Source organism: Lissotriton helveticus, chromosome 5_1, assembly GCF_964261635.1.
Source record: "Lissotriton helveticus chromosome 5_1, aLisHel1.1, whole genome shotgun sequence".
Taxonomy (NCBI): Eukaryota; Metazoa; Chordata; class Amphibia; order Caudata; family Salamandridae; genus Lissotriton; species Lissotriton helveticus.
Genome location: NC_136065.1, coordinates 482,074,222 through 482,084,113, shown reverse-complemented (window position 1 = coordinate 482,084,113; position 9,892 = coordinate 482,074,222). Strand labels below are relative to the sequence as shown.

The following is a 9,892-nucleotide window of genomic DNA, read 5'->3' as shown; positions in this document are numbered from 1 at the left end:
ATACCTATCCCTCTCTCCCCCTCTAACTCTCCCCCTCCCTCTATCCCCCCTCTCTCCCTCTCTATCCACATATCTCTCTTACTCTTTATCCCTTTCTCTATATCCTTTTCTCTCTCTCCCTCTATCCCTCCCTCTCTCTTTTATATCCCTGTATTTCTGTCTCCCCTCTCTCTCTCTCTCTCCACCTCCCTCTGTCTTACCTCTCTCTCTCCTCTCTCTCCCTTTCCCCCCTCCCTCTCTCTATCTCTCCTCTATCTCCCCTCTATCTCCCCCTCCCTCTCTCTATCTCTTTCCATCCCTCTCCCCATCTTTCTCTCATTCCACTCCTTCCTCTCTCATTCTCTTCCTCTGTTTCTCCCTCTACTTCTCCCTTTCTCTTCTTCTGTCTCCCTCTCTCCCCCTCCCCCTCTCTCTCCCCCACCTCCACTCTCTCTCCTCCCCATGTACGAAACATAACCAGATCTATTGCTGTTTTGGCCTTTCTGTCTCCCAAATTTTCTTGGGGGGTAGAAGTTCAACCCCCCAAACTCCCCCTAGTGGTTGCTCACGGCGCTTGCTCGCTACACACCATGTGGGGGTTGGTCTCACTTTTACTTTGTTCTTTCTGATTCACTACTTGTATCTATTTTTGGTGCTCTCTGAAAGAATGCCTATGGATACATATGACTGGGTGGGTAACCTGATGTTCTTTAAGGTCATCATCTACTGTTTACTGTGCTTTGAAAGTTGATACAATTTGAATATGTAATGAAAAATGTGCTGTACAATTCACCATTTTGGTATGTCGTTTTTGAAAACTTTCTTGGGGGGAGAACCCCCCCAAACCCCCCTAGTGGCCGTCGGGCTTGCTCGGTACGCTCGCTCGCTACGCGTCGGACGGGGGCTGGCTCGCTGCGCATCGTACGGGGGCTGGTCTGGCAAAATTTGCCAGGGCTGCTTTCACTTCCCAGTCCGGCCCTGCTGGGGCTCTTACCAATCGTAGCGGTGGTACATGTTATTTTTTCAGCCTTCCCTCCTAGGCCCTTCATGAAAGGTTCTGGAGAATTACTGCGATCCTTGATCGTGGTATTTGTATCAGTTCCAGGTTGGAAATGCGGCAAAGCTTCCAGCCCCGGAGACGATGTTTAAAGCACCCCCCCTAGTGTGAAGAGTGTATCTATAACCTTTCCTGATTGATAAAGAGGATCTGTTCTGCGTGGTCTTATCCTTCTCCATAAGCTAGAAGGCGAGCCCTCACTTGTCCCTCTGGGTCCCTCTGCAGACTCCCTCGTAGAGTCCCTATAATGAAGTGTTGAAAAAAATCACTTCAGTTTTATTAGAATAGGGGTGTGTGGGTTCAACCTGATAAAAAAAACTCACATATGACTCCCCCCTCGATGGACAGATCTTACCGCAGTTCACCTCAGGTGTCCCTGGGCAGAGAGTAGCTTCCTGCACATCTCAGGCACACAGAGAGCATCCTGGCCGGCGCTGGCTCTTCCCCCAATGGCTCGGAAAAGAAATATTGTGACCCGGTAGAAGTGCAGCTCCCAGGCCGCTCCCTCCCAGCAGAAAACTCATGGCCAAGCCGGTGGCAGAGCACAGATGCCGTCCAACTCTGGAACAATTAGGAAAACGCACGGCTGCCTCCCTGCGCTACCCCGCATCAGCAGGAAAAGGAGGAAGGAAAAGGGTACCTTAAAAAATGTCCGCAGTGGGTAGAGGTTGAGGCGGGGGGGGCGGAAGGGTGGGAGAGTGAGAGAGAACCTCTTAGCAAATCAGCGAGTCGATCAAAGACCAGCGGCCATTTAGTCGGCGGCCGCCATGTTCCCTTGACCCTGACAAACCCCCATGACAAGATTTTCATTACAACCTCATAGTCTCCCTTGGAGATACTAATTTGTTTGTAAGAAGCACATCTGGAGGGATTTCTCCCAGGTTTTGTGAATATCACTATATTGCCACACTTAAATGAAGAGGGAACTTGGAAATCCTTAATGATCCGTTTATTTAAAACCATTAATTTGACCCAAAAAACAAATAAACTCATAAGGAGTCTGTTTTCAGTTCTTACCATTGAGACCACTGTATCCTTCTCCTGCTCTGTAATTATGACAGCTACTTATCCACCACTGGTATTGATACGAAGGATGCATTACATACTAAAAGAAAATTCTTGATAGCAGCATAGGATGGAATCAAAGTCTCACAAAACAGGTCGGAGTAACTTTGAACAAAGAGCCCTTCTATTAGTTGTCTTTCAGTCTCTGGCAACTCTGCATTACAAACCACTGAGCCTAATTCTGCATCTACGTCTGCCAGGCCTACAAGAGGTAAGTTTGTTACTACCTTCAAAGCTTTTCTAAGACACAATATAGCTACCATATTTCACCCGCTAGAAACTTTTAGTTTTGCAGCCCGCAGCCTTAAACTTAAGGATGTTCTCGAGTTGGGAACTATTTATCAAGATCCACACGGACATCAATGTTTTGGGAGTTTCAATCAGGGGTTGGACAATTTTTCCATGGATTGGGATTTGTTCAAAATAATTTAAGGGGCTGTTAATAATACCCTAATACTTACTGGTAATCTTCATTCCTCCTGGTCGCAGGCCCCCAGTCAAGGCCAGAAAGGAGGCAAAGCACAGAGACCCAAGCCCAAGGGGGCCCAGACAAAGCAGAATCGCCCACAGGGCACATAAAAGCCAGGAAGGGCACCCAACCCACGAGAAGGCCGCCTAGGTCAGGACTTCCACACAGTGCCCAGAACCAGCAGCAGACATGACAGAGAGCAACACCCCACAGACAAGGGAAGAACTCCTCACACCGCCGAAAAGAATCCACCACGAACCCACCAGAAAGCCGAGGGGAAGGAAGAGACCCAACAGGCCTCACCCAAAGCAGGAGACAAAAGATCGACCCAACCAATCACAGGACTAACCCCAACACATTGGGGGAGGCCCCCAGGAGACCAGCCAGGACAAAAGAGGACTTGCCCACCGAAAGAACCAAGGCAGGGACCCAGAGGACCAACCAGGGGCAGACCCATAGAGAGCAAACCAGGAAGAGAGGGAGCAGCGAACAAGAGCATGCCCCCCTGTCCCCAACCCGACAGCACCGGCCAACAGAGAGGCAATAGGACGCCACCAAAGAAACCCCCAGAGGTGGACCAGGCCACGGGGTAGGAAGGTCCAGCATCAATCACCAGCTTAGACACCGGACAACAGCCCAAAACCCCCACACCCGGAGAAGGACCTGGGGCACAGGAATAAGCCAACAAGCCTGGACCGAGGCAACCACCCCGAAAGCAGGGGACACTGAGACACAAATTCCGGCACCCTTCCCAACAAAGGCAAGGGAGAGGTCAGAAGCACAAAGCCCCCACCAAATCGAGGCCAACAACAGGGACCCCGCCCAAGGAAAAGCAAGGGACGGACCCCAGCAGACCACGAACCAGACCAGGGCACAACACCAAGAGTGGGGAGAGGCAAAAAAAACAAGGCCACCAAGACCAGGGAAACCCCAAGGCCCAAACAGGGCCAACAGGGATGAAGAAGCCACAAACATCTCCCACCAAGGGTGACAGTCCCCCCACCAGAAACCCAGGGGTTGACCCCAGGGAAGAAACACAGGACCGGGGAAGACCCAGCCACCAGGCACTAAAGAAGAACCCGGAACAGGGAAGGGGGAAACACCTAACCAAACTAACAGCCGACCAACTGGTCAGGATTACAATGGACTACACTAAGGAACCACCCCAGGCGAGACCCAAGAGCAGCCGCAGAAGGACAAAAACAGGAGAGAAAAACAGGGCAGCCCACAGCTCAACCCCGCAGATGCCCCCACAAACACCCAATAAGCCAGCAGACTGAACAACAGACAAGCCAGCAAGACACAGGGCCACCCACATGGTGCCCCCACGGGCCCATACCCAGAACCCCCCAACCATAGAGGGCACAGAGAAAGGTACAAGAACTAGACACAGCCAGGCCACACAGGGAACTCAAAGAGGCAGGAAGAGAGGGAGAGAGACGAGCAGTCCATGCCTGAACACCAACACCAAGGCCCAGCCCGCACCAGGTAGGCGCAGAGGAGAGGCCATAGGAAAAGGGAAAGAAGGCTGGCCCAGTCCTCAACAACACCAGGCACAGGATCACCGACCACCAAGGGGCCGAAAGACCCACACCCAAACAAGGCGCACAGCTACTAGATAAAGGAAATAAGATAAGGACACAAGCAGACATCCTAAGACGATCCCCAAGGGACCAAGGCCCCAAAAGCTGGAGCTGGACACATCCATGCAGAAAAGGCACCACCAATTCTTCTATAGAGGCAATGAGGGGTCAAACAAAGGGACAGCGAGGCCAAACCAGGCAGAGTCAAAGACAAGGCCCCACCACCAGACTCGAAGACTCAAGGCCACTCCGCAACCCAAGGAGGGACTAGCCCCGAGAACCTAAGGCGCACAACTCCCGAGGGGAAAGGGACCGGAAAAGGTATAGGGCAGAAACCGGTTAAGATGAACAGCCTACTGTACCGGTATTCCCAGGTGGTCTCCCATCCAGGTACGAACCAGTCCCGGCCCTGCTCAACTTCCGAGATCAGACAAGATCAGGTGCTTTCAGGGTGGTATGGCTGCAGGCTCTCAGAGCCGCCAAAAAGATCCAGAAAGATCGGGAACCAGAGACACCACAGGCACAAAACCAGTTCCCAAACCAGAGTGCACGGCCGGAACAAAAAAAACAGCCAGAAGGCGTGCAGGAAAACCAAAGGGCCAAGCCCAAACTACAAGCCTCCAGGGGGAAAGTGATAGGCCCAGCCAACACCACAGGCACTCCACAAATCGGGCCGACGGCAACCAGTCACACCAGGGATATCCTGAACAAATCCCCTGCAAACACACCACCCACAGGCCGAGGACGACAAAGCCAGGGCAGAGAAAAGACACAGCCTGGAAACAGGGAACAACAAGGCCGCCAGGCAGGAGCGAAAACCAGAAGAGTTACAATACGACACACACCCCAGGGCGGCAGACACCAGACCATACTGGCCGCCCCACCAGCTAGGCAGAAGCAACAAGGGGAGAAACCAAGGAGCCGCAGAGTCGAAGGACAACCCCCAACTCCCAGCCCCCATCGGCAGTAAATGATCCAGCAACGGAGAGACAGAGGACCACAAAAGTGGCCAAAGCACTTGGAAAGGAAGAAAAGATGGGAGAAGGACACTGCAGCATGGCACCCCAACCCCCACCAGGCAGCCCAAGCACAGCTCCCATTCGTGTGCCGAGCAACAGCTAAACACCAACACCAACAACCAGACATACCAGGGGAACCACCAGCGCAACCCCAGAGCCAACAGCCAACCACAGATAGCTGCAGGAGACCCTTGGGAGGCAGCAGAGGCACAGTGAGCCCACGAACCTCCACGCCAAGGGCCACGCCAGGCCAGAGAGAGGGCACAACACCATCACTCCCCTGGCGAGAACGGAACCCAAGAAGTAGGGAGGCAGGGAACCCCAAGGGCCCGACACAGGACTCAAGAAACATGACAGACCCACAAAGAAGCAAGGAAAAAACACCCGGGGAGGCAGAAGCCACACAACACTACCAATGCCCACCAGCCAACCCAGGCACAGACCATCAACGCAGTGCCGAGCAACAGGCAGAAGATATATTCACATGCAGCATCGAGGCCGAGGACCCCACAGAGGGCAGAAACAGAGCAGGAGAAAAACTACTATGTGGCACTTACCCTTGGGGCAGGCAGGCACCACAGCACAATGCCTGCCCCCACCAGCCAGCCCAGAAACCGAAAACCAGCTCAAAGATTGGCAGAACGGCATATGGAATCACCCCCTGAAAGAAAGAGAAACAACAGAGTCCCAAACATAGACCTAGCAACAGGCGGCCGGAGTCCCAAAATGTAAGAGAGCCGCCAACATCATCAGGCATTCCCAGGTGGCCACCCAGGGAAGGCAATAACCAAGCCCAAACTGGAGAGCAGACCAGAACATATGCAACAAGGGTGAGATGGCCGCAGGCAAAACCAGGACCAGACAAAAAAACGGTATGCGGTACACACGCCCAGGGCTGGCAGACACCATTACTCACTAACGGCTGCTACCAGCCAGCTCAGGCGCCCTCCAGCAGACTAGCGCTGGGCAAATGTAAAAAGCCTGCAGCACCCGGAAGTCCCAGTCAGCACAGAGCTGAGCAGAAACCAGGCCCGACCCTGCAGAACATCGAACAGATGAGAGCAGGGGCCTCTAGGGTGGAAAGGTGTAATGCAGACCAGGAACTCCAGGGACACTACCAAGAATGGCCCAAGTCACCCCACAGCAGCAGCCGCTCGTCCTCCAGACTGGCCCAGCCACAGGAAGACGCGCCCTCCAACCCGGAACAGATTGGCAGGACCGGCGTCCCGGCCACAAAGGGCCGGCCGCCAACAAACGTGGCTCCCGGCAAACCTGGCAGGCCAGAAGACCATGCAGCAGCACGTCGAGGATAGCCCAGCAGCACGACAGGATCCAGAGAAGACAGCAGCAAGAAGCAGCAGCAGGTAAGTCCAACAAGCAACCACGTCCCATTCTGTCAGAAAACAGAAAAAAAGAGCAGGGCGGAATGCTGGGTAGGTACGGCTTATGTACTCCCAGTGGGAGGGGGTGGGGTTAGGCATCCCAGCATTCTCCTGTTCTTTTTAGAATCAGCTTAGAATAAAATATTTGTAGCAATGAAGCTGCTTGTTTTTTAGACTTTTAATTGTATAATGTGATTCATCTTTGACTTAATAGTAAAAGTTAAGTCACCATCACTCATTCTTTCTCATTAATATTTTAACTCTCAAAGCTCAGGAGAGAACCACAGCCCTGCTTGTTTTTTTTCTTTGATTTTTGCAGCAAGATGCTTACTGGCACTGAACCCAACATTCCAGACAGAAATCTGTGGGGTCAGTACCAGATCCATCATCTCATCTCAGGCCACGCGGGGGGAACGCGTGGTCAGACAGGCTGTTTAAAATGATCAAGGATGAGTCATAACATAGGATCTTGAGCATTAGGCACTGTTAGATGCAGTGCACTGTTAGATCGCCTGCAGTTCCTAGTACGAACACCCCCCCCGCCCCCATACACGGACCTGGACTGGTTAGAGGCACTGCAGACGGTAGTTGCCTGACCTTAAGATGGCCGCCTGGCTGCCTTGACAGCACCCATCTTGATCCAGCCTTATTCCCTCCCAACCCCCCACCCCAACTGATATTTTTGAAGTGAGGTGTCCCAGCACCTATCATATGAACTGAGTTCCCGAGGCACACTCCCCCACACACATTGAGTACCCATGGGGAGGGGGGGTGCTGACCACTGCTAATTTCTGAGAGCCGCAGGAGAGACCGAGGGCGGGCGGGGATGCTGCTGCGCTATACCCACCCAGGTACTAAACGCACCAATTCAGTAAACGTTGGGGGCAGCCACTGTCACCAGTACACGGGCACATCGCTGGTGCCAACCCCCTCCCTCTCTCCGGCACATCCCGAGGAGGCTGCTACTTTGCGCCACACTTGCCTGACCTCAAAATGGCACAGAGGAGATAAAACGGCCCATTAGGCAGATCTCCACCAGAGGACTCACAAGCCGCAACAAAGGAGGTGAGAGGGATGGGGGCCTGATTCAACTGCACAAATAAACCGCTCGGCTTACCGCCCCCCCACTCGCTGCAGTGCCTAACTGCGGGCTGGTCGCAGTGACTGCCATTGCCTGACCCTAAAATGGTGGCCACCAGACGGCATTATCACCAGTGAAAGCCCCGACATTCCGCCCAAGCAGTAGCAGACAAGCGCCTGGGACACCATTGCTACTAATCTCTCCTGCCACACCACATGTGACACGCAATACCACCTTTTGGGTGCCTCGCATACCTGAAGCCACAGTAAGGTTTTGCTTGTTTCCTTCCTCTGCCAGAATATTTAACTGAGGGACGCCTTACCATAAATATCAGGGCCATGCTTCAGTGCTGCATTCTGGGGTGTCAATTCGGGGGAGAGGAGGAGGAGCCAGGATCTCACACGGCTGCTCGGAGCCTCTGTTCCGCTGGAGCCCCTCTTTCATCAACTAAGTGAGGCGCTTAATTCCCCACCTAAACAACTGTTTCAACCATCTCCGGACAACGGATGGTCGAGAGCGTCTGAAGCTGTGGCCGCCGTTCCAACCGGTCGTAGCAACACAAGGATACTGGCAAAAATCTCACCCGGCGTTTTAACCTCAAGATGGCGCCTGAGAAGGAATGGACCTGCTTTTTGAATGACTCGAAGCAGAACCATGGGAACTTTTACCGAACTACCTACCCCCTACCCCTCCCCACTCTACTCCTCTCCACTTTTCTGCTACTGACCTCTACCCTCACCTGTCCTGGCCCTTAGTTCCCACCCTGTTTACCTGTGAATTTTCGCTCGTCATTTGAGATCTAGATATTTTGTCTGATACCCGATGGAGCTACCTAGTTTAGCTATAGGGGGGATGGGCCGTGGACTCCCTCCTTGGTCGTCACCTACCCAGTAGGCCTTTAGACAGACTTTATTTCGTCTCTCCTTGTTGTCTCTTCCCCTATCCTCCCTTTCTCACCTTCCCTGTCCCCTCCCCGCTACACTCCACTTATTTTGCCCTCCATGCTCTTTAAATATTTTCCCATTGAGACCTAGCTATTTGGCCAAAGCCCGGTGGAGCTACCTGATAGCTATAGAGGAGATGGGTTTTGGGACTTCCCCCTCGACCGTCACCTACCCAGCCGGACTTTGGACAGACTTTCCTTCGTCTTTCTGCCGTATTTCCCTCCCACCCTTTCCCCTCTACACTTCACTTATCTCGTTTTCTATGCTCTCGTAATTGTTTGTCTAGCAACTGATGTAAATTGGAACTGATGTAATCTTGTAATTTTGTGGAACCTCATGTAAAGCGCTTTTATACCTCTGGGTCTAGCCAGCGCTATATAAAACTCTTAAAATAAATAAATAAAATAAATAAATAAATAAAGCCAAATTGGGTAACTACCTACGCAGCCAGAAGTGGGCAAGGAGTCCTACAGTGATACAGAGTGTTGGCCCTTTTTGCAGGGTTATCCCTAAACGTTTTGCTTTTTCCTCCTATTTTTTCCTGACCTGCTGTTGTTGGTTTTAGGACTCTGGGCACTTTACCACTGCTGATCAGTGCTAAAGTGCATATGCTCTCTGTGTAAAATGGTATGGATTGGTGTTTCCATAATTGGCCTATTTGATTTATGTGTCAGTCCCTAGTAAAGTAAAAAAGAAATTCCTTTCTGTGTGTTTTGAACTCTTAGATGTAAATTAATTACACAAAACCATTTGTTTAGACCACTTTCATAATTTTTACAAAGCCCTATATAAGAATGTAGTTATACCATAAGCATGTGTGTATCTTAGTAATTATTTATTTTATATTAAAACAGACTTAAAATAAATGCATGTTTGTTCATCAGACAATAAAGAATTAACTACATCCATTATTCATAATAACATTGCACACAAATACATATTCCACAATATACAACAATAAAAAACGTTCTCTTCTCTGTTCTTATACATAAAAATAATTTGTGTGTCGACGCGTTTCGGTGCTTCATTTATTAAGGTACACCTTCCTCAGGACAGAATCATTTAAAAACATAGAATCTTCTTTCTAAAAAAGATACACAAAATTAATTTCATGACACAATATGTAGTCTTTTTTAACAATCTCGCGGGCTGATCACGTGAAAGGTCATAAACAGATCTTACTTCTTATTAAATTCGATTTTATGGGTACCAGATGAGTATCCCTGGGGTCACGTTTGACGTAGAACACAGTTTCAGTTGTCTATCTCATCCGAAAATCTGTGCAGAAATATTGCTCAATTTTAATCATAAAA

At 50.9% G+C, this 9,892-nt stretch overlaps 1 pseudogene; it reads right to left on the bottom strand.

The window, feature by feature from the left end:
• Positions 1–4,503: 4,503 nt before the first annotated feature.
• Positions 4,504–4,621, bottom strand: LOC144756928 (5S ribosomal RNA; annotated as a pseudogene).
• Positions 4,622–9,892: the final 5,271 nt, after the last annotated feature.